General features: G+C 48.1%; 1 pseudogene; it reads right to left on the bottom strand.

Annotated features, from left to right (window-relative positions):
- Window positions 1-9883, bottom strand: part of LOC112070357 (unconventional myosin-Va-like) — a 32708-nt pseudogene that overhangs the window by 2775 nt on the left and 20050 nt on the right.

The following is a 9883-nucleotide window of genomic DNA, read 5'->3' as shown; positions in this document are numbered from 1 at the left end:
CTCTAGGACACACTGCTAACCCCTAACCCATCTCTCTTTAGGAGACACTGCTAACCCCTAACCCATCTCTCTTTAACTCCACAGTCTGACAGCCCCCTCTCCCCCAGCTGTCACTTGTTGTGCCTAGAGAGAAACCAATCAATCCCAATGTACTGTATTTATAAAAAGGCCTTTTTACAGTTATCAAAAACCACAGTACAGAGGACAGACAACCAATTTGTGACAAACAGATTAACGTTTCAAAATACATCTGTCTCAATCATATCAGAACAAATAGTCAGTCCTCTAACAAGTAAATCTTCATTTATTTTTTATTCTTTTAACACAGTGTCCAATGAGTGTTTTCCCAGGTATCATTCTTGGGGCCTATAACCCTTTAGCTTCTATAGAAATATTTTTGGGTGAAAACATGTCAAAGGGCTGTACCTGATCTGCAGTCCTTTACTCCAGGAGCACATGTCTTTCCTCAGCAGCAGGTTGTTGAGAGTGACAGAACAGATGATGTAGAACTGCTGCCTCACCCCCTGGGAGATAACATATAACATATAGCATATCAACTACAACTGCTACCTCACCCCCTGGGAGATAACATATAACATACAGCATATCAACTACAACTGCTGCTTCACCCCCTGGGAGATAACATATACCATATCAACTAGAACTGCTGCCTCACCCCCTGGGAGATAACATATAGCATATCAACAAGAACTGTTGCCTCCCCCCTGGGAGATAACATATAGCATATCAACTAGAACTGCTGCCTCACCCCCTGGGAGATAACATATAACATACCAACTAGAACTGCTGCCTCCCCCCTAGGAGATAACATATAACATATAGCATATCAACAAGAACTGTTGCCTCCCCCTGGGAGATAACATATCAACTATAACTGTTGCCTCCCCCCGGGAGATAAAATACAGCATATCAACTATAACTGTTGCCTCCCCCCTGGGAGATAACATACAGCATATCAACTATAACTGTTGCCTCCCCCCGGGAGATAACATATAGCATATCAACTATAACTGTTGCCTCCCCCCTGGGAGATAACATATCAGCTAGAACTGCTGGCTCCCCCCTGGGAGATAACATATCAACTAGAACTGCTGCCTCCCCCCTGGGAGATAACATATCAGCTAGAACTGCTGCCTCCCCCCCTGGGAGATAACATATCAGCTAGAACTGCTGCCTCCCCCCCTGGGAGATAACATATCAACTAGAACTGCTGCCTCCCCCCCTGGGAGAAACATAATCAACTAGAACTGGCTGCCTCCCCCCCTGGAGGATAACATATTCAACTAGAACTGCTGCCTCCCTCCCTGGGAGATAACATATCAGCTAGAACTGCTGCCTCCCCCCCTGGAAGATAACATATCAGCTAGAACTGCTGCCTCCCCCCTGGGAGATAACATATAAACTAGAACTGCTGCCTCCCCCCCTGGGAGATAACATACAGCATATTCAACTAGAACTGCTGCCTCCCACCCTGGGAAAACATATAAACAGAACTGCTGCCTCCCACCCTGGGAGATAACATATAAACTAGAACTGCTGCCTCCCCCCCTGGGAGATAACATATAACATACAGCATGATAAACTAGAACTGCTGCCTCCCCCCTGGGAGATAACATATCAAGTAGAACTGCTGCCTCCCCCCCTGGGAAGATAACATATAAACTAGAACTGCTGCCTCCCCCCCTGGGAATAACATATAACATACAGCATATAAACTAGAACTGCTGCCTCCCCCCTGGAGATAAACATATAAACTAGAACTGCTGCCTCCCCCCTGGGAGATAACATATCAACTAGAAACTGCTGCCTCCCCCCTGGGAGATAACATATCAACTAGAACTGCTGCCTCCCCCCTGGGAGATAACATATTAAACTAGAACTGCTTGCCTCCCCCCTGGGAGATAACATATAAACTAGAACTGCTGCCTCCCCCCCTGGGAGATAAACATATCAACTAGAACTGCTGCCTCCCCCCCTGGGAGATATAACATATCAAACTAGAAAGAAACAGAGGCAACAATCCATCCCTATGGAACATCAAATCTAGATTTGTCTCAAGAGTTTACTCCTCAACACACACACCTGTTTGAGAGCTCGGGGTCGACGTTCATGCTGAATCAGGGTAGCGTGGACGGAGACCGAGTTGCTGTAGGATGCTGTCCACCGTGTAAACAGCCTCTCCGGGGAAACTGGACGTCCTCTTCCGAAGGCCCGTGGGTTAGACCCCAGAACTCCCTGGAAGTTCTCATGCTCCAGCATACCCGGAACTGGGATATTGTTGGACAATAAAATGTCACTTGTTTGTTAATTGTTTTGTTGTTGTTTCTCATTTGGACTGTGTGAGTAGTGCTACTCTTCCTTTGCATTGTTATTTCAGAAGTGTTCACTACTGTACTTGTTAATCCTTTACTCTCGCTAGCATTACTCATTGTCGCTAGCATTGCTCGTTGTCGCTAGCATTGCTCGTGTCGGTAGCATTGCTCGTTGTCGGTAGCATTGCTCGTTGTCGGTTAGCATTGCTCACTCTCACTAGCATTGCTCACTCTCACTAGCATTGCTCACTCTCACTAGCATTGCTCACTCTCACTAGCATTGCTCATCGGATCATATTATGTGGTTAATTAGCTTACTTTAGTTGAATACACTGAATGTAAGTGGCTCTGCATAAGAGCGTCTGCTAAATGTCTCCTCACCTATCATAGGCTGCAGGGCCTCCTCCATGCATCTGACCAGCTGCTGGTAGTTCTGGATGGCCAGGTCACTGAGGACCTGACGGTACTCTGACAGGTCAAAGTTACACAAGCAGTGCTCATTCTGCCGCGGGGTGTTGTTCTTTACAAACGCCTACAGGAGAGGAGATGGTTATAAACAGAGGTCAACCCGCAGTTACAGGTAAGGTTGTAAAGCAGTTAACACAGGGGTTTGTGTTTCCATCCTAATCTCAGAACACTAGCACTACATCGTGTATGTGTGTGTGTGTGTGTGTGTGTGTGTGTGTGTGTGTGTGTAGAAGACGGGCATCTGTGAAACTCATTCCACAACTTGAAGTGTCTCCATTTTGTGCTACGGAATATTTAGAGGGTTGGAGCCGACTCAGGAGGAAGCGGTACTTGCTAAGCAAACAGTGTGCTTTGGTAGCTGTGGATTAAGGTGTTCAAATCAGTCGAGCCATAACTGTCATATGAGAGACTAATCCTCTCCAGCCTACCTCCTCTCCACTGTACTGCTTCAGGCAGTGTAGGAACCGGCAGGTGTTGGCCAGCCAGAAAGACACAGTCTCAAAGTCATCTCCTCGCCTCTGAAAAAACCAAAAACAACAGTAACTCAGGGGGCGGGACTTTACAATGGGTCAACTGAACTTGACCTCCTCAGTATGTGATGTCATGTTCAAGCTCACATTTAATTTAACGTTTTATTGTCACATCCACTGGATTGGTGCAGTGTAATGTGTTGTTTTACAGGTCAGTCATAGTGGTACAGTAACCCTGGAGCAAATTAGGGTGAAGTGCCTTGCTCAAGGGCACATGGACAGATTTTCACCTTGACGGCTCGGGTACTCGAACCAGGGACCTTTCAGTTACTGGCCGAACCCTGTAACCGCTAGGCTACCTGCCGCCCTCATAATTCAACACACTGAAATCCATAAGCATACAATAGCATAGGCCTATCAAAATCCAAATCAACCTTGATGGACTCCCTTGATGCTAACGCGTTACCTCGAGGACTCCCTTGACGCTAACGCTGTACCTCGGGGACTCCCTTGATGCTAACGCTGTACCTCGGGGACTCCCTTGACGCTAACGCTGTACCTCGGGGACTCCCTTGATGCTAACGCTGTACCTCGGGGACTCCCTTTACGCTAACGCTGTACCTCGGGGACTCCCTTTACACTAACGCTGTACCTCGGGGACCCCTTTTACGCTAACCGCTGTACCTCGGGGACTCCCTTGACTGGCCTGCTAACGCTGTACCTCGGGGACTCCCTTGATGCTAACCTGTACCTCTGGGGACTCCCTTGATGCTAACGCCTGTACCTCGGGGACTCCCTTGATGCTAACGCTGTACCTTCGGGACTCCCTTGATGCTAACGCTGTACCTCGGGGACTCCCTTGATGCTAACGCTGTACCTCGGGGACTCCCTTGATGCTAACGCTGTACCTTGAGGACTCCCTTGATGCTGTTGATGGTAGAGTTGAGCAGGATGCTGACTCTCTGGTCATCATTAGAGTAGTCAGCATGTCTCAGACACATAAACAGGATGTAGGCCGGCAGACCAGGGAGGAAGTTAACCGCCACACCGCGAGGCTTCAGCTCTAAGGATCAACACAGTTAACATCATTAAAAAACAACAACAGTTTAGTCATTTACCAGACGCTCTGATCCAGAGAGACTTACAGGAGCAATTAAGGTTAAGTGCAATGCTCAAGGGCACATTTGCATATTTTCCACCTAGGTCGGCTTAACGCTCTTAACCGCTAGGTTACCTGCCGCCTTAGCATAGCACAGTTAGCACAGCACGGTTAGCACAGCACGGTTAGCACAGCACGGTTAGCACAGCACGGTTAGCACAGCACGGTTAGCACGGTTAGCACAGCCCAGTTAGCACAGCCCAGTTAGCACAGCCCAGTTAGCACAGCCCGGTTAGCACAGCCCGGTTAGCACAGCCCGGTTAGCACAGCACGGTTAGCACAGCACGGTTAGCACAGCACGGTTAGCACAGCCCAGTTAGCACAGCCCAGTTAGCACAGCCCAGTTAGCAGCCACACCTCAAGGCTTCAGCTCTGACAAAGATTGATTGATATATCTATGTATGCCTTTTACTTGTTACAAACATTTACTTTTTCCACTATTGGAAACACAACTCAATAGGGAAATATGTAAAATAAGTATTTGCTGCAAAATAACAGGGAAACACGCAGTACTTACCCACAACCAGACTCTTCAGTAGTTTGCTCTCATCCCCCCTCCGGTACTCCAGCATGCCTTGGAAGTCCCTCTCCTTCCGGGTGATACCAACAGGAGAGCGAGGCTCTGGACCTGGAGCCACCCTCTCCATCTGACCGCTAGCTAATGAGACCAACGGCCAGGGGGAGGGGGGAGAGAGAAAGAAAGAAAGAACGAGAGAGAGAGAGAGAGAGAAAGAGAGAGTATTGTAGAAATGAGATCAGTATATATTATACGTGATAATCAACTAATGGACACTTCAAAGGAGAAAACTCTGGAGATAGGGGGTTCCACTGGGATCTATTTTAGGACCACTATTATTTATAGCTCATATTAATGCATTATAAACTGTGTGAATACCTTCGTATTCTTCTACCCTCTTGACGTAGACTTTGAGCTGTTTTTTTAGTTTGCGGATCATCTTGTCCTGTTTCTCTTGCTGCTCCATCAGGTCCTGTAAGATAGAAGTAGAGTACTGAATAGACCTTATTATACATGTCAGAGAGTCGAACAGAACCTATTTACATCTGAACGTTCCACAACGTCGTACCCTGCTGAACGCAGCCCTGGCTGGTACCTACCAGGTTGTCGCTGGTAAGGCGTGTGATCTCGTGGTGCAGGCTGGCCTCGATGCGGGCCTCCTGGGGGAGGAGGAGGCTCTGGGAGAGGAACTGTTGCTGCTGCCTGTTCTCCTCTTTTACCCTGAGCACCTCCTCTTTCAGCTCCTCCACCTCCTTCTCGTGCCTCTTGTCCTGCACCTGCAGCTGAGAACACCAACAGGCTGGGAGGAGGAAGCATAATAGAGAGAGAGAGAGAGAGAGGAGAGAGAGAGGAGAGAGAGAGAGAGAGAGAGAGAGGAGAGAGAGAGAGAGAGAGGAGAGAGAGAGGAGAGAGGAGAGAGGAGAGAGAGAGAGAGACACACAGAGAGACACACAGAGAGACAAAGAAACAGATAAACAGACAGAGAGAGAGAGAGAGAGACATATTCATCATCAGAGTTTTTTTTCTTATCTAGTTCCATCGTATTGCCTTAGAAAACCTTGAACACATTCCTCTTGCTATCCCTCAGCTCACCTGTTGGTCTCCTTCAACCCGTCGTAAGCCAGCCACAGCTCTCCATCCTCATTCAACTTGTGATAGTCAGGAGTGGATCTGACGCAAACAGAGGAGAAACAGTAAACCAATATCAAGTCAACTAACTAAAAAACAAGATAAACCAAGACGTCAGCAGTCAACCAATGTAAAAGGATCCAGAAGGGGTGTGGTGAGTTGAAAAGTGTTTACCCATCAGCCTCTTTGGGTGGAGTTTCACCAAGATGAATCATCTTATGCATCTCTCCATACGCTTCCTACCAAAAGGAAAGGGTGTCAAGTACTGCCAGTGTAGAGAAAAACACATTCAAAACAGTACACAAGTACTACGTATTTGTAAATCAGAATGTTAGTTCGTTTTTCCAGTCGGACAGCGCAGAGTCACTGATCTACAATTCACCTCCCGAATAACTACTCATTACGTGATCAAGGTGAGGGGTTCTGCTCGGCATTTGCCTAGCTCAAACTAGCTGATAGTAGGGAAGTGTCCCAAATGGCACCCTATTCCCTATATAGTGCACTACTTTAGACCAGAGCCCTATAGAACCTTATTCCCTATATAGTGCACTACTTTAGACCAGAGCCCTATAGAACCCTATTCCCTATATAGTGCACTACTTTAGACCAGGGCCCTATAGAACCTTATTCCCTATATAGTGCACTACTTTAGACCAGAGCCCTATAGAACCCTATTCCCTATATAGTGCACTACTTTAGACCAGGGACCAGTGCACTACATAGGGAATTAGGGTACCGTTTGGGACTACTTCCTCCTCTCCTCCTACCTTGTTGTGTTTGAGCACCTCCTGGCGGACCAGGTGTGAGCGGAGGAGCAGCACCTCCTCCTTCCTGACCTCCAGCTCCTCGTTGGAGGAGTTGAGCTGTTCAAGGAGCACGGTGTAGGGAGGGGAGCCCGGCCCGGGGCTGCTGGTGGAGGTCTTAGCCCCGGGGTTGGTCTTAGCCCCGGGGTTGGTCTTAGCCCCGGGGTTGGTCTTACCCCCGGGGTTGGAGACTGTAGCTAGAGACTGACGCAGGTCCGCCAGGTTTGTCTTCAGCCTCTTGTTCTCCGACTCCAGCTCCTGGCGCTGAAGAGAGAGAGTTCAGAACAACTCTACATATACAGAAGTGACCAGATATTAACTAAGAAATGGTCAAATGTAACTGTGCAGTAATAATTTATGAAATGTCATTACTTTCAGAGCCTCCAGGTCTAGCTCAGCTCTCCCCGCAGTCTTTTGCTTCTCTGCATTTTGGACCTGGTCTTGTTGTGCCTCCTCCCGCTTATCCAGGTGTCTCTGCAGTGTCTGTTTGTCCTGCTCCAGCTCGGTGACTCTCCTCTGCAGCTTCAACAGGACTGACATGTCAACCGCGTCCTGGTGCGACGCGTCCTGAACAACAATAACAACAACAGAAAACATGTGTTTTAGTTCATCCAAAAATAAGACTGAGCTAATTCTACGGGAGAGCAAAGCATCCTGCGTGGGACTATGAGGGTGGAAGCCTTGTGCTATCATACTCCTGAGCCTTGTTCATCACTCGGATGTTGTGGAAACTATGGGTGATGGTGAGCATCCACGTAAACCTCAACGATGATGATCGTATGTTTATGTTTGAGTTCCTTACGTCTCCTCGTAGAGATCTCGTCTCCGACTCGGTGAACCCCGAGGAGCTGCGTGTTGAGCTGGGAGTTTTCACGGAGCTGTTTCTTCCCTCCGCGAATCCAGAGCTGGGAGTTCCCTCAGACTCATTGCTGCTGTAGTTGGAGTCTGTTCTCCGGTGGCCTGGTTTATTGGTGATCTGGTTAGACAGCACGGCATGGGAGGTTAGATAGGTAGCCGAAGCCCCAAACCAATACGTTATTTTCATATAGACCTAATGTATGCAGTGGTTTAGCCACTGAAATCCAGGCTAGCAAGCTAGGAAAGCGGCAGTGTCACTTTCACTGCCAAACCAAACCAAGGTCGGTATATTATAGAGATGACTAATCCAAAAATGCTAGGATAAAACGTAGGATAAATAGCTTTGAATGTCAGTATGAGATGGATAACAGCATTCCAACACCCGCTGCATATGAATTAAACGTCTAGTCTCCAAGATCTATAATGCTCCTCCATTAACTCATCTTACCACACTGATAGTCATCTCTTCTTTCAGGTCGGCGTGTCTCTCTTTTAGGTGTGTGTATTCACTCAGCAGACTCTGGTAGTGGTCACGCTCCTCACGGAGGTCACTCTCCAGCTGCATACCGTCTTTAGCCTTGCTCTCTGGACAAAGGGAACGGGGAAGTGTTCATTAGGCAACAAATGGAAGACAACAGAGAGAAAAAAGGGAGAGGCAAAACGGAAAGTGTTTGTTTATGTTTTCCATTGCAAAAGTTTTTTTTTTAAACTGTGTGCCATCATGAACATGACCCACTGTACCTGCTATCTGTTGTCTCTGTTCCTGGATCAGCTGATTCATATTGTCTTTCTCTGTTACCAACAAGCTGTTGTTCTCATTCAACTCTGACACCACCTAGTGGCAGGAAGAGGGAAACACGTTAGTGGACACTTGTCTCCTTGGCTCAGTAGAGGAACATCAGGCTTGGAAAGTTCCATTCCTAAAATAACTCGTCAGTGACACTGTTGACAGTTTTCTTAGTCACTTTGGAGAAACGACCATATTAGCTCTACCTTCTCCGTCTACGTTAGTAGGTGAATGGAGCAGTTGTGTTACCTTCTCAGTGTCCACCCTGTATGTCCTAGCCTCCTCCTGTATGGCCTTTTTCTCCTCCCTGGTATTCTCCAATTCCTGACGGAGGAATGACAGCTGTTCCAGGAGGGAAGGTACCCCGTCTGCTTTAACTCTGCTCTCCTCCTCTGCCACGCGCAGTCGCTCCACCTCTCTCCCCAGTCTCTCGCTCTCCGCTGCCCGGGACCGCTCCACAGTACGCAACCTCTCACTGAGCTCTCTGTTCTCCTTGTGCTACATGAGGGAGGGGGGACACACTGAGGGTTTACATGTGACAAACAACCAGCATTACCTCATGAAACAATGTCCTGTTTTCAACTGGGGTCAATACTGAAGTAAACAGATATTTCTAAGGAGACAGTAGTGCGTGTCTCGAAAGAGTAAGATTTCCAAAATATTCATTACTCAAAATGAACATGAAACCTGACTGCCTGGTCTCACTTGTTTGTTTAGTTGTAGTAGTACTACTATTTGTAGCTTTCCACATAGGTGGATTTCGAAGCAGGAAGTGACTACGTCCACACAGGAAGTGACTACGTCCATACAGGAAGTGCCGTTTCTCACCTGTTCGTCCACCTTCCTCTGCAATTGCATGATCTTGTTCTCCATGCCCACGTTGAGCGTCTTGAAGTGTTCTACAGAGCGCGCCTCCACCCGTAGCTTCCTCAGCTCCCTCCTGGCAGCCACTCGTCTCACACAGCTCTGGAGATAAACCACGGCCCTCAGGGACCGTCTGCACCTCCGCCTGGCCAGCCAGCCCCTCACCCACCTCTGGATGGTGAGAACCTTGTGTTCGTACAGCAGCTGGGGGAAGCAGAGAATGGTGGTTGAGGTGAGTTTCCTGCTTACTATGTAAAGCACCTGGAAAAATCACTGTTGTAGACCGGAGTCGTGTTTCAGTGGGTTCTACACACAAGAAAACTGTCTGATACAGGGAGGTACTATCTGAACCAAGTAGAAACGTTGTTCTGCCCTAATGAACATGACCCCTGAATGCACACGACCCCTGAATGCACACGACCCCCGAATGCACACGACCCCCGAATGCACACGACCCCCGAATGCACACGACCCCCGAATGAACACGACCCCCGAA

This window comes from Salvelinus sp. IW2-2015, unplaced genomic scaffold (assembly GCF_002910315.2).
Source record: "Salvelinus sp. IW2-2015 unplaced genomic scaffold, ASM291031v2 Un_scaffold1303, whole genome shotgun sequence".
NCBI lineage: Eukaryota > Metazoa > Chordata > Actinopteri > Salmoniformes > Salmonidae > Salvelinus > Salvelinus sp. IW2-2015.
Note: the sequence above shows the minus strand (reverse complement) of the source record. Positions and strands in the feature narration are given on the sequence as shown.